Source organism: Elgaria multicarinata, chromosome 15 (genome assembly GCF_023053635.1).
Source record: "Elgaria multicarinata webbii isolate HBS135686 ecotype San Diego chromosome 15, rElgMul1.1.pri, whole genome shotgun sequence".
NCBI classification, from domain to species: Eukaryota; Metazoa; Chordata; class Lepidosauria; order Squamata; family Anguidae; genus Elgaria; species Elgaria multicarinata.
Window position 1 is genome coordinate 13,628,741 of NC_086185.1, and position 23,636 is coordinate 13,652,376.

Consider the following 23,636-nt stretch of genomic DNA (forward strand, 5'->3'; position numbering starts at 1 on the left):
CACCCCAAGAACTTCTGCCAGTTGAGTAGTATTTAAATATAGGATGCAATCCTACACATGTTTCAACTGGGGAAAAAAGCCTACAACTCACATTACCTAGGAATTGAATGGCTTTTTTCTGTCTAAAACATACATAAGATGACACCCCAAATAAATCTGCCTCTGCTGACCTTTCTACGGCTGCAAAGATGGCCATACATTTACAATAAGCAACCATCCTGTGATGCTAAACTCTTTGTGGGGTGGGCACATCAAGCTGTGGCTAAACCACGGTTTTCATCACCCAACCTGCCAATAGCTGAGAGGTTAGATAGCTTCATGATTGGGTTTCACCCAGTCTGGCTCTTTTAACATTTAACGCAGTAATTTCATGTCAAGTAATAACAAAGATCTTCTCTTAGCGCCAGGTGGTGAGATGGGAAATCCAATTGCTCTTACCCTGGTTTACAAACCAATAATGTGAACCGAGGAGTTAGTCAATAATTGACTTTAATTAAGTCAAAGTTATTTCATTCATATCCTTTTAAATGGCTCTTTCTTTGGAATCTGGCTGCCGCACTGAAGGATGTCAGCAGCTTTGCTTCGTACAGTCAAAGCGGACAAGAGAGCAGCCCACATGGTGTGGAGTACTAACAAGACAGCAGGAAGTATTTGACTTGCACCGAAAAACCAAAGTAATATAGCCTTATAGGTTGACAATAATGCAGCCTTGTATAGGGCGACCGTATGAAAAGGAGGACAGGGCTCCTATATCTTTAACAGTAGCATAAAAAAGGGGATTTCAGCAGGTGTCATTTGTATATATGGAGAACCTGGTGAAATTCCCTCTTCGTCACAACAGTTAAAGCTGCCCTCTTTTGTATCTGGCCACTCTAGTATAGTTCCTGCACTTTAACTGTTGTGATAAAGAGGGAATTTCAGCAGGTTCTCTATATACAAATGACCCCTGCTGAAATCCCCTTTTCTAAGCAAGTGTTAAAGATACAGGAGTTCTGTCCTCCTTTTCATATGGTCACCCTAGCCTTGTATTTAACAACTCGCCTGCGACTAGAAATTATGTTTAGGTGAGTACATGCAATTCATGCAGCAAGTGTGTGAGCTTCTGGAAGAGGGACTAGTCACTCCACCTCTCCCCTGTCAGCCTGCTTGGTTTCTATGCTAGCTGCGGAGAGCATAATGTAAGATCCATGCTGGCCTATCAATACCGCATCCTGTTTCACACAGTGGTCCACCAAGTTCTTTACTAGCCTGCTAAGAGACTAGTAGGGTGACCCTATGGAAAGGAGGACAGGGCTCCTGCATTTTTAACAGTTGTATTGAAAAAGGAACTTCAGCAGCTGTCATTTGCATGCATGCAGCACCTGGTAAAATTCCTTCTTCATCACGACAGAGGGAGAGGCGGGTAACAAGTAAATTATTATTATTATTATTATTATTATTATTATTATTATTATTATTATTATTATTATTATTATTATGCTGCAGAAGCCCTGCCGTCTTTTGTATCTGATCAAGAGGGCAAGGCTCCTGCAGCTTTAACTGTTGTGATGAAGAGGGAATTTCACCAGGTGCTGCATGCATACAAATGACACCTGCTGAAATTCCCTTTTCAATACAACTATTAAAGATACGGAAGCCCTGTCCTCCTTTTCATAGGGTCACCCTAGAGACTAGTAGCCTGTATTTGTTCATTAAGTGGGATGTAGTAAAAAGTATTACACATAAAACAAAATGAAAGAGGTTTTTTTCCATGCTGGTCATGGAGAAGGAAGCTTTGGAGCTTTTGCAGCCAGCATGGATACAAATGATGGTTGTGTGCTACCTCCAGTATTTGAGGCAGCAAGCCAGTTGCTGGGGAACATGGGTGGGAGAGTGCTGTTGTGCCCATGTCCTGCTTGTAAGTTCCTGGTCGACAGCTGGTTGGCCACTGGGTGAACAGAGTGCTGGGCTAGACGAACCCTTGGTCTTATCCAGCATTACTCTTCTTATGTCCTTATGAGTGCTACTGCCAGTCAAAGTAGGTAATACTGGGCTAGATGAACAACTATTCTGGTCTGGTATAAGGCAGCTTTGGCCACAGGCCTCTGGCAATGTTGGAAGGGACCCTTGTCATAGGAAATCCATCCTAACTTCCCTATTGAAGTCCAATTAATCCAGTTCATCATGAAGGCAGGAGTTTGAAGTTCCTGTGCTCAGCTGCTGCCTTGCTACGTTCTTTTTCAGACCAGAACTAGCTAAAAGATTGGTGCAAGGTTTCATGGTCAGCACATTGTTGGGCATTGGTGAGGCCTGGGTTACAGGTACAAGATCCACTATCGATCAGGTTAACACCAAAGTCTACAGTGTGTCAAGTTCAATTTGGTTTCAATAAAGCAGAAGGGAAGACCAGGAATAGGGTAACACCATGGAGAGTTCCAAGGAGTGCTCAGGCTGGAAGCCAGACATGCTTGCATTCATATTGCTCCAACAAGCAGCAGATCAAAACTGACCTTAAATATGGTTTTGGCATCTTTTAGGCTAGTTAGCCTCAACTCCACACTGACCAAGGCCTTCTCTCTTAAAGGGACCTGGTCTGTTTCTAGCAACCTCAGTCTGTGACAACACAGGGCTGGCTGTGCCAATGCAACCTTCTCTGGATGCAAGGGGCAGGTCCCTGAGGTCTTCCTAACTAGGTCCTTAAAAGGCTCATGGTCCCTTTAAACAACTCCTCTCCTTGAACTATTAAATTGGGAACTTCTTCTTTGGATGATGTGTAGTGGGGGTCCTCTAAGGATACATGTTCAGGGTAGTGGATCATGAACGTAATATACTTGATGACAAAGTATATCACCATGGCTGATAAATGACCTGAGCTGTGTTAGTCTGTGTGATGTTTTATTGCTTATTTATCTAGGATGTAAGTGCAGTTTGGACTTTGGATGGTAAGTGGTTAATTCTTTTGTGAGGATTAACCACTTACCAGGAGCCTCTGACAGTGAGTGGAAGCTGATTGGCTGGGAGATTCAACTGTGTGGCAGTTAGCAGTTAGAAGCAGTTGAGAGTTGTGTGGGAAGAGTTGACAGAGTGAGGGAGAGTCTGGGTTTGTGTGCTGAAAGGTTTAGATCAGAGTAGGATCAACATTTTATTGTTTGGGGGAAAGGAAGTAATAGGAGGAGGTAGATTTGACTAGTGGGTAGAATAGGCAAGGATGCATGAGATATACTGTATTGTAACAAACAAGTATTGTAACAAATGAAACCACAAGATTGATAAACTGCATGAACTTACTCATTGTTAAATAAAAGTTATTTTGTTTCATAAACTGGATTAGATTCTTATAGTACCTGAAGTAAGGTACTGGGATATATGGTGGCAGTGGTGAAGTAAAAGGGTGAACTGAGTAGAGCACAGAGTGTTGGGCTGGTTGCTGTGGGGCTGAGAAGAGTCATTGACACACAGAATCAGTGAGCAGTAATATGCCAACTGGGTCCGTGGTTGGAATCCTTTAATGGAGAGAAGTAAAAAGGAGATCCAAAGGGAGCAGTCGTGACAGTCTGCTGTTGCAAAACCAAACAAACATTACTTCTGTAGCCATATCAGTCTCTTGCAGTTGAACATTCTCAGGAAAACATTTTTTTGGCACATGTGTAGGACTTTAACAGGGAGGCAAAAGGGGGAGAAAGAATGAGGTGAAGAACTTTTGATGACTTCTGGGGATATTTTTGAGGACAGGGGGCTTGCTTGCTTGCTTGCTTATTTATTTATTTATTTATTTATTTATTTATTTATTTATTTATTTTGACAGCCAGGGGTCTTTTCTTTTAAAACTCCACCCCCTATCGTGCTTATTAAGCCATTTTTGCTGCCGCTTCCTTGTGGCGGCACCCATCCTCCTTCATCAGGGGCCTTCTTGCCCCACAGTCCATCAGAGTAAGGACGCTACAGGTGTCATCTTTCCCATTGTGGGAAACCAGCAGGGAAAGCTGCTGAAAAGAAAATGGGAAGACGTTTGAAAAGAAGGAGCCTCTGACAGTGCTACTCCCTCTGACCGCTAGAAATGTAAGTCCCACTCCCACCCCCAATGAGAAAGTCATTCACATTTTTCCTACCCACCTTCTAGCGTGCAGAACCTGCCTTCCCAACTTTGTAGTCGCAGAAGGGGGTCGAGAAGGGGAGGGTAGAGGCGTGCTCTCTGACCAGCCTTACGAAAACAAGAGAGCCTATAAGGTGCCACAAGTTTGCTATAGTAGTAGTAGACACATTGCTTTAGATCACAGTAACAGTAAAATTCAGGATTTCTCCATTGTTTCTTATGGACAGTTGTCACTCTTAGCCTGCAGAAGAAAAAGAAAGGGGGGGATACAGTCTAAAGAAAAAAAGTAGTCAATGGAATTATTATATGATTGAGGGTAAAATCCCCCCTTCATGGAAATTCATTATTTCTAAGCCCTCTAAATACATCTACTGTACAGCACCATGAAAACTGATGGCACTATATAAATAAATATTATTATTAATAATACCACCACTGTGCTTCTGATCTGCTTGACAAGGTGCTCATTCAAGAAAGCTATCAAGACTGACCTCTTCCGGCAGACCTATCCAGTAGAATTTTAGAATGCTTTTAGGATGTTTTTAGGATGCTTTTAGGATGTTTTTAACAGTGTATGCTGTGTTTTTAATCAGTGTTTTATGTATTTTATGATTGCTGTTGTTCCCCGTCTCGATCCAATCGGAGAGGCGGGTAAGAAATATGTTGTTGTTGTTGTTATTTTGGGTGCAATCTTACACATGTTTAGACAGAAAAAAGTCCTACAACTCATAGCATCCCCCACCCAGCTATTGAACTTTTTCTACTGTTGTAGGATTTTTTTCCAGTGAGAGTGGGCAAGAGAGAGAGAGAGAGAGAGAGAGAGAGAGAGAGAGAGAGAGAGAGAGAGAGAGAGAGGCACCAGTGAAGGCTGGTAGCTCCGATCTCAGTGGCCAATTTTGTGCTGAACCTGTTTTGGGAATAGGGTTTAAGACCTTGGGTAGCTCCTTTAAAGTTCTGTCTGGTTCTGACAGAAAACCCAGAATGGATTCACAGCCCCGCCAAAATTCCAACCACCAGCCTCCACTGCTCAATCCCTCAACTTTCCAGCTCAGCTTAGTCTTTTTTTCTCTGTCTCTGAGATGGAAGGTCCTCCGATAAGAGGGGCTCTAGGGATGCTCACGCCAGGCGGCCCATCCTGATCCAGCCTGAGTATGTACAGCCCCAGGCACCCACTCTATCTGTAAGCGGTGGAGGATTTCACTCTGCCCTGAGAGACAGAGGGAAATTGATTTTGTCTTCGCCTCCTACATTTTGAGATCCATCTCTGGAGGAAGGTGGAATTCTTCTTCTTCTTCTTTTTTTATCAATTAGTTAGGTACATAGAGAGAGGGGGGAATGCATGTGCTTTACCCCCTCCCCGCTTTTCTCTCCCACCTTGGCTTTGGCTATCAGTTCCCTTCGGCTGCCTCTTTCAGACAAAGATGTGTTGGTCCTTTGATCTGCCTGGCAGCCCCCTCTAGGGAATGGGCTCGGAGGTTAATTACTTGCCTGCCTTCCCCAGCTGTGGCGAGGAGGCTTCAGGATGGAGAGGGAGCTGTCCTTCCTCCCTCTCCCCCTCCCTCCCTCCCTCTCCCCCCCCCCACTGCAACCTCCCTAGCTGCACACTTCAAGGAGACAGGTGGCTCAGAGAGGTACCACTGAAACTCCTTTTGATATGACAAACGGTGTCCTCGCTATTGCTCTGGTTCCTATTTTGTTTGTGTAACTGGGCTCTGAAATATGGATGAGCTCCTAGTCCTGTGGGTTTGGGGACCGCTTTCCACAATGTCATCTCTTCTTCTTTATTTAATTATCGCCCCCTCCCCTGCTAAAGCTGCAGCCCAAAGATTGTGATGGAACGGGAATTTGTTGTTTCTTGCTTCCGTTTTTTCTTCCCGGTCTTCCCCTGATTTGCTCTGCCTGTGTGTTCATCTATTCAAACCCTTATTGGTTGGTGGGTTGGTTAATTTTAAGCCATTTCTATTAGGGTGACCCTATGGAAAGGAGGACAGGGCCCCTGTATCTTGATCAGTTGCATAGAAAAGGGAATTTCAGCAGGTGTCATTTGTATATATGGAGAACCAGGGTGAAATTCCCTCTTCATCACAGCAGTGAAAGCTGCAGGAGCTACACTAGAGTGATCAGATTTAAAAGAGGGCAGGGCAGCTGCAGCTCTAACTGTTTATTTATTTATTTATTTATTACATTTTTATACCGCCCCATAGCCAAAGCTCTCTGGGCGGTTCACAAAAATTAAAACCATCATAAAACAACCAACAGGTTAAAAACACAAATACAAAATACAGTATAAAAAGCACAACCAGGATAAAACCACGCAGCAAAATTGACATAAGGTTAAAATACAGAGTTAAAACAGTATAATTTAAATTTAAGTTAAAATTAAGTGTTAAAATACTGAGTGAATAAAAAGGTCTTCAGCTGGCGACGAAAGGAGTACAGTGTAGGCGCCAGGCGGACCTCTCTGGGGAGTTATGAACTGTTGTGAAGAAGAGGAAATTTCCTCAGATTCCTCATATATACAAACGACACCTACTGAAGTTTTCTTTTCAATGCAACTGTTAAAGATACAGGGGCCCTGTCCTCCTTTTCATATGGTCACCCTAATTTCTATACCACCCTTCAAACGATTAACACCGAGGATGGTTCACAACAGGATAAACAAAAACAAGACAGAGTCAGATTAAAAACAGACAGTTCAAATACACACACACATACACAAAGCATTAAAAACAGAAGTGGAAAACGATAGTTTAACAGAGCACTCCTACGTCAAATCTACTAAAAACACAATCCCCATTTGGTTCAATGAGACTTACTGTTTTACTCTGTACAGCACCATGTACATAGATGGTGCTATATAAATAAATAATAATAATAATAATTACTCCCAGATAAGTGTGTATAGGAATGCAAGCCTAAAAGAGGTTCATGCTCAGAACCTAGAAGGCGTTCACCTGGCCCCAAGGATAGCAAGTTTGGTGCCAGGTGAGCCTCTCTGGAGATGGAGTTCCACAAACACAGGGTACCATCAGTGAAAAGGTCTTATCCCTGGTCTCCACCCACCTGGCCTCAAATGGCAGGAGCACCTGAAGGGGTGCCTTGCTTTGTGATCTCAAGACACAGACAGTTTGATGTAGATACAGGTATTCCTTCAGGTACCCAGGACCCAAGCTCTGTTGGCTTTGAAAGGTCAACCTCAAAACAAATATTTATCTCTGTACCTGTTGAGATCTACCTACCTGGGTGACCCCCAAGTATCCCACAGGTCCTGAGATTTTTCATTGTTGATTGTGCAAAAATGGTTACATATTTTTGTATGCAGATAGTTTTATATTAAATTATTTTATTGTATTAGGTTTTAATTTTTGTAAACCAGCCAGAGAGCTTTAGCTACTGGGTGGTATAGAAACGTAATACATGATTGAAAGAACTGAATGAGTGAATTCAGTGAGACAAATTAGTCATGATTGATCTTAAGTCCCATTGATTTCAGTGGGAACTAAGAGAGCAACCCTAAACCACATCAAAGGCTAGCTGAGGTGGGGTTAGAATGGGGGCAGAAGAGCCATTCCACTAGCAGAGAGGAGCTTCCCTTGCATAAGAACATAAGAGGAGCCATGCTGGATCGAATCAAGGGTCCATCTAGTCCAGCACTCTGCTCCCACAGTGGCTAGGAGTGGCTGTTACACTTGTGTCCCACAAGCAGGACACAAGTGTAACAGCACCTTCCTACCCATATTTCCCAGCAACTGGTGTACATAAGCTTACTGTCTTGGATACGGGAGGTAGCATCAGGGCTCGTAGCCATTGATAGCCTTCTCCAGGAATTTATCCAACCCCCTTTGAAAGCCATCCAAATTAGTAGCCATCATTTCATCTTGTGGTAGTGAATTCCATAATTTAACTCTGCGCTGTGTGAAGAAGTACTTTCGCAGGCCAAAGGAAGTGAGGCAGGTGGCTACCAGGAGGAGGGCCTTCTCTGCTCTGGCACCCTGGCTGTGCAATGAGCTCCCTAAGGAGGTTCGCTTGGCACCTACATTATATGCTTTTAGATGCCAGGTGAAGACCTTTTTATTCTCCCAGCATTTTAACAGTCTATGAATAAATTTTAACTTGTTGTTTTAAATTTGTAATTTTGCATTGCTGCTGTTTTGATCTGGTTGAGCTTTTATATTGTATTTTATATTATACTGTTGTTTTATACTTTGAATGTTTTTAAATTTTGTGAACCGCCCAGAGAGCTCCGGCTATTGGGCGGTATAGAAATGTAATAAATAAATAAATAAATTTTATTTGTCCTGAATCTCCCACCAGTCAGCTTCATGGGATGACACCATTGGGTTCTAGTATTTTGAGAGAGGGAGAGTATTTCCACAATCACATCCTCTTCTGGGTCTCAGAGGTCTATATCAGAGGCTTCTCCTCCTGAAGAGATGAAATCAGAACCCTGGGTCATGACATGTATATAGGTAGTGCCAAATAGACTACGTAAGCAACAACTCTCACCTCTGATATTGGAAATAGATGAAATCATGAATATCCTAAAGCCAATGAAAATTTATGAAATATGAGAGGGGGACCGGTTGGATCAGGAAAACCAGGATCTGGCCTTCAACCTGTGAATTGTGACCACACCTAAGTAGGGCTGCAACTGGGGGGAGGGGGATGTCAGTGCTGCTGAGTCAGCTCTGCACTGTTGCTAAACACGCATGACTAGAAGAAAAGAGAGATGCAATGGAATATGAACAAGTGCAGGAAAAAGAGGTATCAAGCCAGCAAACCAAGGAGATAACTCAGATGTGGAGTTGATCAGCGGTATATTCAGCAGAGGGAGAAAGGAAGACATTTCTGAGTTTTGTGGATACTGTGCAAAACAGACAAATAAGTGGGTTCTAGAACAAATTAAGTCAGAACTCTCACGAAAAGCAGAAATGCTGAAACGGAGGCCATCATACTTTGGACATGTAATGAGAAGAAATGACTCATTAGAAAAGACAATCATGCCGGGTAAAAAAGAAGGTAAAAGGAAAAGAGGAAGATGAACCAAGAGATGAATTGGCTCCTTAAAGGAAGATACGGACATGAAATTACAAGATCTGAATAGGGTGGTTGACAGCAGATGTGAATGGAGGTCACTGATTCATAGGGTCTCCATAAGTCAAAGTTGAAATAACATTTCCCTGCTATACAATGTGGTGGCAGCCACTGGCTGAGATCAGGGTTGGGAAGAAGATTGATCAGGATCTACTGGCAGAACCTCTGGGTGATTTGCAGAAGATCAGGAAGGATTTCTGATTCAGGGTACAATCCTATGTATGTTTGGACAGAAAAAAGTGCAAGAATTCCAGGCATGCCCCATCCAGCCCTTATTTCATGGAGGAACATAGGCCAACCCATGGCTTTCAGCAATGACAGCTATATGGAACCTCCAGTTTCAGTGGCAGTGTACCTCTGAATGTCATTTTCTGGTGGTTGGGAGTGGGGGACAACAGCAGGAGAGGGCTACTGTGCTGGTGTCCTGCTTGTGGGCTACTCAGATGTATCTAATTGGCCACTGAAAGGGAACATGGTGCTGAACTAGATCTGGAGTGAGCAACGTGTGTCCCTACAGATGTCATTGGGCACCAACTCCCATGAGCCCCACCCAGTGCAGTCAATGGTCAGGAACGATGGGAGTTGTGGTCTGACAAGGCCTGAAGGGCCACAGGTGTTGTCGGACTACAGGACATCACTAGATGGGCTATTGGCTTCATTGGGGAAGTAAGACCCAATAGTGTTAGAAAAAGGCTGCTACAGGCAGTGGTGGTAGTGGTGGTGGTGACCACTGGAACCGGTGTGCCGAATATGGATCCACACAACAGCTGCCTGTGTTCTTGGCTTCTCCTTGCGGCAAGGGGGCGTGGCTACCGGGGCTGTCACAAAGAGCGCCTGAACTACGAAATCGACCGCTGTGCTACTGCTCCAAGAAGACTTCTGGGGAACGGGGAAGAGAACCGTGTAGCTAAGCTCCCTCGCTCCCTCCGCCCCACCTCTCTCTTTGGCTAATGAATTCTGGTGCACTGGTTTCTCCTCCCTCCCTCCTTCCCACCCTAGAGATGCTCAACCACTTCTAAGTGAGGAGTGGAAGGAGAAGGAGGGGGGGTAAAAGCAGCTTCTCTTTAAAAGTCACTTTGCATCCCCTCCTGAGCGGGAAGGGAGCGCGGGTCAGCGCCATGGCCTCCGCCCGCCGATACGCTAATGACAGCGGTAATATGCTAAGAAGCCGGCAGAGCAGGCCTCCTCTAATGCGGTCACTTCCTGGGACCTCAAAGCCGCTTTAATTGCAGGGCTTCAGAGACAGCAGGTGTGCCTGTCATGTCTAATCACCGATCCGGGTGCACTCGCCTGCCCGCTGGAAGAAAGCAACTTTGCGGCACTCCCCGCTTGCACGCTCGCCCTTGCACCCCCCTCCCCAACTTTGCAAACCGTTGCACACCTGTCAAATTGATTATGAGAATGAATTTCCGCCACGGCGATAAAGAGCAGATTGGAAGGAAATCCTCTTTTTCGCCCTGGCTTTTGCTTTTTGTTCTCCGGGCTCCTGTTAGCCCAGCTCGGGAGAGGATTAAAAGGCAAGGAAAGAAAGGGAAGGGAAAGTAAGATTTAAGAACCTATCGCTGGCAAATGAGCCCTAAATATGCATCGGGTAGGTTAGGGTCTGCATGGCGTGGAGTGAGGTTAGAACCCGAAATCGAACAATGGAGGACTCTAGGGAGGGTGCCGAAATTCATTGCAGCCGCTCGCCTAAATTCGAGGCATTGCAAATATCTGCAGCCAGATGTCCCTGTTTTAAAGGGCTGTCACTCCAGAATGTCGAGGCCCCCGCAAATGCAGTGGGCATCCCATATGTCGGAGTGTGACGACTCCCCCCACAGAATGGATTCTGCAGTGACTGCAGGCTCTGTAGGGTTTTCAGAGAAGCTCGCTTTATTTGTTTTGGTCATTTCAAGCCCTCCGCTCCAAGAGACCGAGGCAGTTTGCAACATGTTTTAACTAGTACGATTACTAGAACAATTCAAGCCCATCGAAAGCAATTCAGCAGGTCAGCAGGTTCCTGGTTCAAGCTCCACAGGGCCTGACTGGGCCCTTCACTTCTTTCACCAGGGCCGGCCCTATCATTAGGCAGAGTGAGGTGGCTGTTTCAGGCGGCAGACAAGCTGGGAGACAGCAGCAAAGTATCGGTGGAGACATGGCCTGTCCTTTTTATTTATTCATGCTACTATTACATCACTTAAAATCCTAACATCTCTAAACACTTCATGGTACACCCACATATAACATACGATATACAAACAATGAGTAATCAAGAAAAAGAGAGATACATGCAAATGTTACCAGACAATTGCAAAAATGGAGCAGTGTCATAACCCATTATAAAACAGAGAAAGCCTGGATAAACAAACCTCTCTTCAAGAGGCATTTAAAACTTGATATACTTACTGCCTCTCAAACAATGTGAGAGTGTTCCAGAGAGTGGGGGCTACTACCAAGAAGACCAAGTTATGTGCTGTTACTTGGTGACAATATATTGGTCATTGAACAACCAATAAGGCCTCTTTGGATGATCTCAGGGGTCAACTGGATGTACGTAAGGGAATGTAGGCAGCCAGATATCTTGGGGAGGCAGTGTGGTGTAGTGGTTAGAGTGTTGGACTGGGCGTCAGGAGATCTGGCTTCTAGTCCCCACTCAGTCATGAAAATCCACTGGGTGATTTTGGGCCAGTCACAAACTCTCAGTCCAACCTACCTCACAGGTTTGTTGTTGTGAGGGTAAAATGCAGAGGAGATGGATTATTTTCATGGCCAAGTGGGGACCAGAGCCTGGATCTCCTGAGTCCCAGTCCAACACACTAAGCACTAGAAGTCATTAGCTCCCCAGTGTGGTTAAAAGTACTAACCTTTATTGTGCTCAATGGGTGAAGGACCTGGATATCTTAAACCTGGGAAGCTGCATGGATAATAGGAAGCAGAGGCTAAAGGAGCTATCCAAGGGCTGAAACTATTTGTTCACACTTTGGAGAGCTCCTTTAGAGTCCTGGCTGGTTCTGACTGAAACCCAGAATGGATTCACTGCCCCACCAAAATTGAAGCAGCAGCCTCCAGTTTCCTGACATGTAGAATTGGTCGATTACTACAGAGAAATAAAATTCTCTTTACAGTGATGACCGAATTGTAAAAGGCTGCTAGGGTGGTGACAGGGTGTGTGTGTGTGTGTGTGTGTGTGTGTGTGTGTGTGTGTGGTGCGGGGTGGGGTGGGGGTGGGGGTGAGAAGTGTCTTCACTGGATTGGAAAACCATTTACTATTATTATTATTTAATTCTTGTTTATCATTATTATTTCATGGATTCCCCTAGAACAGCTCCTGGATTAGGTTACCAAGATGAAGGGACCCTTTTGTATCTTGTTAAATAAATTAATAGAATCGGGGAGCTACCTGGAAGGGCGATTTGTCTGCTGTGTGGCTACTGCGACTACAAAGGGGGGGGGCTGCACTATATATATATATTTTATGAAACATGGAAAGTGACTTTTAAATACTCTCAAGTGGTCTAAACCTGGAAATACGTTCGCATCTCCGTCATAGATTTAACAAGCTTTAGCAGCTGCCCTGCAATGTGACCTTCTCTTTTCTTCTAGCCTCTTCATTCCCTCCAGCCATAGATTATCCAGCCCTGGTACTATTTAAAACAACAACAATGGCAGCAACAAGCTCCCGTACTAGGCGTGCAGGACAATGACAGGCGATCTTTCTTCATCAAACAAAACAAAAAGACCTATTCCATCCAAAAATAAGTAAACTTGGGGCTAAACTAGAAATGGCACATGACTTATTTAGGCATTATAGCCCAAAAAGGAGGAGGAGGAGGAGGAAGAGGAAGGAGGAGGAGGAAGAAGGAGGAGGAAGGAGGAGGAAGAAGGAGGAGGAGGGAGGAGGGAGGAGGAGGGAGGAGGAGGAGGGAGGAGGAGGAAGAAGGAGGAAGGAGGAGGAGGAGGGAGGAGGGAGGAGGAGGGAGGAGGAGGAGGGAGGAGGAGGAGGAAGAAGGAGGACGGAGGAGGAGGAGGAAGGAGGAGGAGGAGGGAGGAGGAGGGAGGAGGAGGAGGGAGGAGGAGGAGGAGGAGGGAGGAGGAGGAGGAAGAAGGAGGAGGGAGGAGGAGGAGGAAGGAGGAGGAGGGAGGAGGAGGGAGGAAGAAGGAGGAAGGAGGAGGAGGAGGAGGAAGAAGGAGGAAGGAGGAGGAAGAAGGAGGAGGAGGAAGAAGGAGGAGGAAGGAGGAGAAAGAAGGAGGAAGGAGGAGGAAGAAGGAGGAAGGAGGAGGAAGAAGGAGGAGGAGGAAGAAGGAGGAGGAGGAGGAGGGAGGAGGAGGAGGAGGAAGGAGGAGGAGGAAGAAGGAGGAGGGAGGAGGAGGAGGGAGGAGGGAGGAGGGAGGAGGAGGGAGGAGGGAGGAGGGAGGAGGAGGGAGGAGGACGAGGAGGGAGGAGGACGAGGAGGAAGAAGGAGGAAGGACGAGGAGGACAAGGAGGACGAGGAGGACGAGGAGACACAGACACAGACACAGACACAACACACAAGGAAAAGGAAATGGGGAAGGAAGAGGAGACGGGAGGAGGGGAATTGGGTATGACCACCTGGGGAAGCCCAGAGGGCCAAACTGAAAATTCAGGCAGGCCAGAGGTTCTCCAGCTGTGCTTTAAGGATGCATAAGACTCTTCGTTGTTTTGGCTGCAGTAGACTTAGACGTAGGGTGACCATATGGAAAGGAGGACAGGGCTCCTGCAGCTTTAACAGCTGTATAGAGAAGGGAATTTCAGCAGGTGACATTTGCATGCATGCAGCACCTGGCAAAATTCCCTCTTCATTGCAACAGTTCAAGCTGCAGGAGCCCTGACCTCTTGACCAGATGCAAAAGAGGGCAGGGCTTCTACAGCTTGAACCGGTGTGATGAAGAAGGAATTTCATGAGGTGCTGAATGCATACAAATGACACCTGCTGAAATTCCACTTTCAATTTCCTATGGTCACCCTACCCCTCTGGAAATTGTTCTCCATGTGTGGATTTCCCACATGATACATGAACAGAATTCTAAAGAACCTATCCTCATAGAGTAGGGATCGTTGGCATGGGTTCCATGGAATCTGTGGGCACCACCAATGGCATCCTCATAGCTCTTCACTCTCTGCTGCCTTCAAAATAAAAAAAAAATGATAAACGTTAGGAAAACAGTTCTCCTTCCTGTTTCTGAACCTGCCTCTGATGAGCTGTTCAGCAGGAATGAAAAGAAATCATTCCAAGGGAAGCTTGGAGGATGGCAACAAGGAAGAAGGCCTTTTCAATGGTGGCCCCCCAATTATGGAATGATCTCCCCAATGAGGCTTGCCTGGCGCCAACATTGTTATATTTTCGGTGCCATGTTTTTCTCCCAGGCAGTTAACAACATATGCTGAGTTTTTAACTGACCCCAGAATAGCTGTTTTAAATGGATATTGCTATTTTTATGCTTTTAAATTTTTGTATATTTCTTTTTAATGTCACTGTTTTTAACTTTGATAAGCTGCCCAGAAAGCTTCGACTATGGGGCGGTATATAAATGTAATAAATAAATAAATGAATAAATACAGAGGTGATGGGTGGAGACAAATATCCAGGGCAGAGGCTGGGAGAGCAAAGAAATAGCCCCCAAAATGGGGGGAGGAGAAGAGAAAGAATAGGACTAGGGGCTAGGAAGGAAGGAAGGAAGGAAGGAAGGAGGGAGGGAGGGAGGGAGGGAGGGAGAAAAGGAGAAGGAGAAGGAGAAGGAGGGGATGGGGAAGGGAGAGAGTGAAGAATGCAGTTGGGGAATGGAGAGAGGAAGATAGTGAGCAAAGGGGAAAAGTCTGTTTTGGGTGGAGACAAATATCCAGGCCAGAGGCTGGGAGAGCAAAGAAATAGCCCCCAAAATGGGGGGAGTAGAAGAGAAAGAATAGGACTAGGGGCTAGGAAGGAGGGAGGGAAGGAGGAAGAGGAGGAGGAGGAGGAGGAGGAAGAGGAAGAGGAAGAGGAAGAGGAGGAGGAGGAGGAGGAGGAGGAGGAGGAGAAGGAGAAGGAGAAGGAGAAGGAGAAGGAGAAGGAGGGGATGGGGAAGGGAGAGAGTGAAGAATGGAGTTGGGGAATGGAGAGAGGAAGATAGTGAGCAAAGGGGAAAAGTCTGTGTGGACAGTAAATGATTTTATTGGCCAAGAGGCAACTCTTTCTATATCCTCCTCCACTTCTCTTGTGGATTTTATTTGCACCCCTTCACTTCTCTTTCCCCCATAGTTCAAGCACTGATGCTATCGCAGATGAGAGCATGTCTTATGAAGTGCTCACATCTCACATTATAGGTCTATTCCACCCCCTCGTCTACTACCTGTTCCACATCTGTCTTGCAAGTGTCTGAAATGATCCAGGTCTGAATAATTTTGAACAGCCACTTCATCAAGGAGTAATCCATTGGGATTAATGAGTCTACAAGCGGGTAGTCTAGGCCCATTGAAATTATTGGGGTTTATGTTAGTCATCCCATTCATTTCAATGGGTCTTACTCCAAGTAGGATTTATGTTGGATTTTACCCAAGCACTAGGGTTAGGGGAGAAATGTGTTCAGTTTGCATTTTAATAAACACTTAACCAAATTTTGCACTTTCTAACTGATACCTGAATGGAAATTCTGATATCTGTCAAAATTGCGCACTCCTCCAAATTTCAGAATGAAGTTCTCCAATGAAAACATGCACATGAAAATGCATTTATTAGGGGAAATAATGTTCAAAAATGAAAAAAAAGATGTAAGTTAAGCAAAACAGCATACATGAATGTGTGCGTTAGGAGAAAAGCAGATAAAAATGTGTACAAATTTTCTTTTCTTATTTTAAACATTACAAACACACAATCTTTACACCACATATAATACATACAAACAAAAGTATACACAAAACAACTACACTAAAATACAATAAAAACAATTTATGGATAAGGTTAAAGTATATTTTTGGCCCTCCTCATGCCAGAAATGCTAACTAACTTCTTAATTACTATTAATATGTTAATCAAATTCATTTTTTTTTCTTATGACTTATCTGAATCTCATACATTGGATTCACAGAATCATACTCCATTTCTCTCTAATTCTTTAATTGCAATTAATACATCAATCAAATTTACTTCTTTTCTTTTCTTCTTTTCTTCTCTTTTCTTTCCCCATCGTAATACTAAAATCCGCAAACAAATACATCATTTTTCTCTGTCTCTTGCAAATATCCTATCAAAAGTTTCCATTCCAACATAAACATAGTTGTCAATTTTTCTCTCGTTATCGCTGTGAGTTTTGCCATCTCTGCCAATTCCAGCATCTTCAACATCCATTCATCCATTGTTGGTATTGTTTCATTTTTCCAGTTTTTTGCATATAACAGTCTCGCTGCCGCTATCATGTACAAAAATAAAATTCCCCCCTTCTCTTTTAGTTGTTTGTCCATTAATCCAAGTGAGAAAGCTTCCGGTTTCATTTCTATATTTGTCTTTAATATTTTTTTGAATTGAAGGATGTATTTGGGTCCAAAATGTTTTGGCTTTTTTACAAGTCCACCAAAGATGATGTGTACAAATTTTCATGCAGACTTTTATTTATTTTTTTAAGTTCTACTGAACTGAACTTAATAGTGCAAAAATGAGCAACAGAGAGAAACCAAAATTGACAGATCATTTATCCCTACTTGGAACTCCATTAAGTTATCACAATAAGTGGTGTTGAGAATAAACAGTGCGCAGGTGAACATTCTGCCTACATTCCATGCATATGTGCAAGGAGGAGGGAAGTCCATGGAGGAGCAATCCATCCTTATTTTGTCTATTGGAAAGATTCCCTTTAATGAATATTTTAAGCAGGTTTAGCCTCCAAGAGGAACTGCTCCCCTTTTGAACAAAACCCAGTCCCTCTATTCTTCAACTCTTTGTCAGTAATCAATCCGTCATTTGTTTTTGATTTCCCCACACCAGGGGTCCCAACAGAGATTCAGCACTTGAGTTCCCTTTCAAGTGAGTTCTTCTTCATGCCTCGGGGCAGGGAGTGCATGGATGGAAGAGTTGAGTTGTGTGTATGGGGAGGGTGGGGGGTTGGTTTTCTAAATAAATATAAGAATAACAAAAATCACCAGAGGACTCATGGGTGTGAAACAGCCCTTCCAAGCCTCAATATTTAACAGCTGGTGGGGGAGGGGGAGAGAAAGATGTCAAAGGATTCTGAGGAGGATCCATAAGATAAGGATGATTCTAGTAAGACACATCAAGGGTCCTTTGAATCCAGTATCCTGTCTCCCAACAGTGACCTGGAACCTCTGGAAGATTGTCCTCAGTTCTACATTAACAACACAAGAGATTCATCTGCTCAGTTTGCATGGATTGTCAAGGGATAAAAGCCCCCCTCAAGGCAGGGTGGTAAGCAGTCCAGAATGTGGGGCTGATAGGGTTAGGTCCAGCAGGATTGTGAGTAGAATGGTCCAGATGAAGGGAATAAGGGATCTATTCTGGCTACATCTGGACTATTGTGTCCAATTCTTGGTGCAACCTTTCAAGATGGATATTGACAAACTGATGCATGTCCAAAGGAAAGTGACCAGAATGTTGATGGGTCTGGGAACTAAGTCCTATGAGGAACAGTTGGAAGAGCTGGGTATGTTTAGCCTGGAGAGGAGAAGAATAAGGAGGGACATGATAGTGCCAGCACTGAGTCATTACTGACTCTTGGAGGGATGCCAGCTTTCGCTGATGCTTTCTTGGCAGGCCTTATAGCGGGGTGGTTTGCCATTGCCTTCCCCAGCCATGATTACCTTTCCCCCAGCTAACTGGGTACTCATTTTACTGACCTCGGGAGGATGGAAGGCTGAGTCGACCCGAGCCGGCTGCCTGATACCAGCTTCCGCTGGGATCGAACTCAGGCCGTGGGGAGAGTTTCAGCTGCAGAAACTGCTCCTTTACTGCTTTGCGCCACATGAGGTTCAGGGACATAATAGCGGTCTTCAAATATCTGAAAGACTGTCATATGGAAGATGGAGCCCGGTTATCTTTGTTGCCCTAGAGGGCAAGACTAGAAGCAGTAGGTGGAAATTGCAAGGAAGCAAATTTGGCAGAAATGTCCACATTTTAAGAGTAATGGTAAGAACTGTTCGACAGTGAAACACAGTCCTATCCGGAACAGCTGAAGACATCATAGGACAAGTCTTCAAATATCTGAAGGGCTGTCATCACACAGAACATGAAGAAACCTTGTTCTCTGTTGCTCCAGATGAGTAAAGCTAGAACCAATAGGTGATGGAGACTCCAGTGTGTGACTGCTGTAAAAAAAGAAATAAAAAGAAATAAAAATCAAAGTCCATGTTGGGCATGATTAAGAAAGGAATTGAGAATAAAGCTGCCAATATCATACTGCCCTTATACAACTCTATGGTGCAATCAATATTGTAAAGCCAATAAACATGAAGGCTGCAGTTGGTAATCACAAATGTTAAGGAGTGCCCCTAGGCACACAACCACATAACAGTTGAATCAAACCACATTTATATCAAATTTCAAAACAGTAACTTATTTTATATAATAACAACAATTATAATGCAGTTCAATCAAACAAAATGGTAACATCAATTATAAAGTGGTTCAATCAAACAACATGCAATAGAGAGTCAACAGTGACTTCCCAAACATTACATTGCTAACAGAAATACTGTTTTTAATGTCCCTACATTGATGTTACGATAAACTGAATTATTTTTATGACAATGAAATTATTACAATAGACCAAATGATTTCTATAACAGGAATCCGGATAAGTGTCCCGTTTCATGCTACTTCCTCAGATATACGGTCATTAAGAGTCCGTAAATGAATAAAGATTGCTTAAGTCAACAAGCTTACTAAATCACAAAGTGAACTTTCAACAAGAATACACATGTGCTGTCTGTATGTTGCATAGAGATAGGGCACTCACTGCCAAGTACGAGCATAAGCTATTGGCTCTCTCACTCTCTCATATTACTAGAAGCCAGGGTCATCCCATGAAGCTGAATAATGGGACAAATAAATGGAAATGCTTCTTCACACAGCACCTAGTTAAACTAAAGAATTTGCTATCACAAGATCTAGTGATGGGCGCCTGTTTGGACAGCTTCAAAAGGGGGTTAGACAAATTCTTAGAGGAGAAGGCTATCAAAGGCTACTAGTCCTGATGGCTATATGCTACCTCTAGGATCAGAGGTAGCATGCCGGTGTACTGTTCTGATCCAGCATAGCTCTTCCTATGTTCTTAACTATTAGGAGAAACTTCCTAACAGTAAGAACTGTTTGACGGTGGAACAGGCAGCTTTGGGAGATGATCGGATATCCTTCACTGCAGTTATTTAAGAAGAGGCTGGATGGACATCTGTCAGGGTAGATGCTCTAGTTGCAAGATTCCTGCACTGAGCAGGGAGTCTGACTTGTTAACCTCCAAGGTCCCTTTCAACTCTAAAATCTTCTGATAAGTGACTCTTTATTCTCATACAAAGCTCGAGACTAAAGTTTGAGGAGTGAAATGAAGAGCTCATAGTCTCCTCCTTGAGTGTCTTGCCTTTTCTCTCCTTTCTTTCACTATGTCATGTGCACTGTGCAGAATTCCAAGCAGCTGAGACATCTTGGCAGAACCACAAGACACATTAAAAAGATATATCTCCCCCCCACACACACACACACACTATTGTCTGCCAGGCATTGAGGTTACTGAGACCCTGGAAGAAAGTTTACCAATTAGCAGAGTCTCTCCTCTGAAACTTGGTAGAGTTGTGCCGCTCCACTTGCTCATCCCTGCAGCCAAATTGGATCCACCCTCTGGATCTGGAGGTAGAAGCCGCAGCATTAGGTGAGTTAAAACAGAATAAGCCACTGTGGTCTTCGCAATGCTGGGCTCTCGGCATAAAGTTGCTCTTATTATGAAGTTTCCAAGAAGGAGGTCTGGTTATAGGAAGCCATTTTATACTGAATCAGACCGTTGGGTCCATCTAGCCCAGTATTGTCAACACTGGCTGGCAGTGGCTCTTCAGGATTTCAGACAGGATTCTTTCCTAGCCATGCCTGGATCTCTCCAAGATTCTGAAACCAGACTTCAGCACTTTTGTTAACTTCTTTAGAGTTCTGACTAGTTCTGAATGAAGCCCGGAACTGATTCACAGCCCAAATGAAACCAGGGCCACCAACCGCCATTGGTATGATCGGAGAGGGAGAAAAATGTTTCCTGATCCATTTTCTCCACCCATGCACTGCATCATCTGGATTGAATTGGGAGTGGCTGCATGCAAAGCGTGGGCTCTACCAACCGAACGGGGCGATCCCCTTCTCTGAGCCTTCACCCAGGGTCATTGAGCCAGGTCACAGAGGAGACAGCAGCTGCAGAGTGAAGGCAAAGAGCAGTCTGTAGTCCGGGGTGAGTAGTTGGGGGAGTAGTTGGGGGAGTCTCAGGCTGCCAAGGACTTTCTTTTTCTGCAAGCTCGGCTCAATTGCAGAGGAGCCCCGAGAGTGTATCAGTGGCAGCAGCCCAGTGAGCCAGGGGAGGCGTAGACCATGTTCGTCCATGCACACCAAGGGGAGGGGGAGGATTGGGGAGGAAGCAGAGGAGGAGGAGGAGGAGGCCGAAACACGAAAAACATCGCATTTGCATGTGCCTTTCTCCCCCCCTCCTTCCCCATTTCCAAAGCAAGAATACAAATGATCCCAACAAAGCCCTGGCCATCCTGAAAGCCTGTAGCCAATTAGAGACTATCAATATTTAATCAGCGCTCTGCCATTGTGCAGCTTGCAATGTGCTTCTCCGGCCTCGCCACGCGAGCGCTCTCCCCCCACCACCCACCCACCCACCCTCCGCCTCCCCATCGCAGACACACTGTTATGACACATAATGATATTGGCGATGAATTATTTACAGCAGTTTTTCTTCTGCCCCCCCCTCTCCCCCATCCCGCACATCGTTCCCTCTACCCGTGCCCTTATTAACAGACAAATGTGCAACGAGAAAGGAAGTTATGTACGTTGTTGGGGGGAGAGAGAGGAGCAGACCCAGAGATGGGGAACAAGCCGCTGGGCCAGTTCCAGGTCTATGGACCAGCGTCCCCCATCTCCATCACTCTGTTGAGACCTGATGGTTAATACTCAGAAAGGAGACTCAGTATAGGTTGGCCCGCTCCCAGAGCTAAGGCTGAACAGTCTCGTAATGTAGGGTAATAATAGACTCGGAGGGGTTATTTAATGTTTAGGGATGTCGTGGGTGCCCTGCTGAGTCTGGGAGTCCAATGGACTCCCCTGTGTCCACCACTCCTGGACCAAGTTGAGCGCCTGCAGCGTACTTGTGGACAGGGCCGGTGCTACCATTAGGCAAACTAGGCAGCTGCCTAGGGCGCAGACCTCAGAGGGGCGCAGTACTGACCTCTCAGGGTCACAATTTTATACAAGCTGTCCCCACCCCATGCCTGGTACTCCAGGAAGGAGTTCATGGTGTGCCACTGAGGGGGGAAAAGAGAGCAACTGAGGAGAAGGCACGTCGGCAGCAGGAGGAAAGCTATGAAGTGGTAGCGGCGCCTACCTCACGCTTTGTACCTGCTCCTCCTCTCTCGACCATTGTAAAGCCAGCCACGAGGTAAATATTGTCCTAACATAGCACCAGGGGGACTGGCATGTGCTTGCCCGCTGGCCGATGGGGGCTCGAGTTAGGCGAGCCCTTGGCATGCAACCTGGGATGCAGATGGCCCGGCTTGGGCATCATCAGCTCCAACGTTGCCAAAGCAGCAGCAGCGGTGTCGTGGGCAGGACCGCAGGGAGGTGCCTAGTCATTCTTACCTGCCCAGACATGCTTAAACCTTCAAGGGATGCAGACAGAGATGAATCCCAACAAAAGTGGTAAGTTGGAGATCCTGCATTGTTGCATCACATGATTTCCCCAAAGACTCAAAAAACAGAAGATGTCAAGTTTTGTGCTTTTTATTTATTTTTTCTACAAAACATCTGTTCTTAAAAATCAAAGTTGGCAACTTGGGGGGCGGTGGCGGTGGAAGTAGCTTGCCTTGCCTAGGGTGAAAAATAGTCTGGTGCTGGCCCTGCTTCTGGACCCACACTTCAAGGACCCATGAAGCCCTACAAGCACTCAGCAGCCATCTGCCCTTATTTATTTATTTATTTATTTATTTATTTATTTATTTATTTATTACATTTTTATACCGCCCAATAGCTGAAGCTCTCTGGGAGGTTCACAAAAATTAAAATCATAATAAAACAACCAACAGGTTAAAAGCACAAATACAAAATACAGCATAAAAAGCACAACCAGGATAAAACCACGCAGCAAAATTGATACAAGATTAAAATACAGAGTTAGAACAGTAAAATTTAAATTTAAGTTAAAATGAAGTGTTAAAATATTGAGAGAATAAAAAGGTCTTCAGTTGGCGATGAAAAGAGTACAGTGTAGGCGCCAGGCAGACCTCTCTGGGGAGCTCATTCCACAACCAGGGTGCCACAGCAGAGAAAGCCCTCCTCCTAGTAGCCACCTGCCTCACTTCCTTTGGCAGGGGCTCACGGAGAAGGGCCCCTGTAGATGATCTTAAGGTTCAGGCAGGTACATATGGGAGGAGGCGTTCCTTCAAATAACCTGGCCCCAAACCGTTTAGGGCTTTGAATGTCAATACCAGCACTTTGAATCGGGCCCGGACCTCATCCCAAACCTCCGTTGATGCACCACAATGAAGGCTCCAGAAATTGCACATTTCCCCCACTGTGTAAATGGGGCCTTTATGGCCACCATTTATGTACCGGAGGGAAAGAAGTAATTTCCAGAGTGAGGGCAGAAGGCTGCCGAGTGCTCATTGGGCCTTTCTGAGCCTCAGAGGAAGCTTGCGCGGACTATTGAGCAGGAAGTGGATGGTGCCGGCAGAGAGGTGAACATCTGACGGATCAGATGCCCATCCCTATTTATGTTTAAAACCCAATTGGGGGTTCTTGTAGTGAAGATTCTCCAACAAGAGTCATTGGAAGATGATACCTATGGGCAGTGAATGCCACCCCTGTCCTGACACAGCATCTCGGACCTCCTCAATGTAAAATGAGTGTGTGTATATATCCCATTCCAACCAATAAGTAGCAAATGCTTTCAAGCAGTCATGAAGCATCCTGACCTGATGGAAGAGTCAGTTTGCTGCCAACATAAGAGTCTGCACTTCATTCATTAATTCAGTTGTTACATTTCTACACCGCCTGACAACCAACGCTCTCTGGGCGGTTTCCAGAAATTAAAATCCTTAAAAATACACTGACTTCGGGGTTCTGAGCTACATCTAAACCCCACAGGCAAGCTAAAGAGGAAGAGTGTTCTAAGTGCAACTACACATTTCGGGGAAAGTAAGTGGTATGCAACATGTGAAACCCTAGTCATTAAATCTGGATTTATAGCCTTTTTAATAGGGCTCTGTAGTTTTGATGGGCTGGATCTAAAAATAATGGTA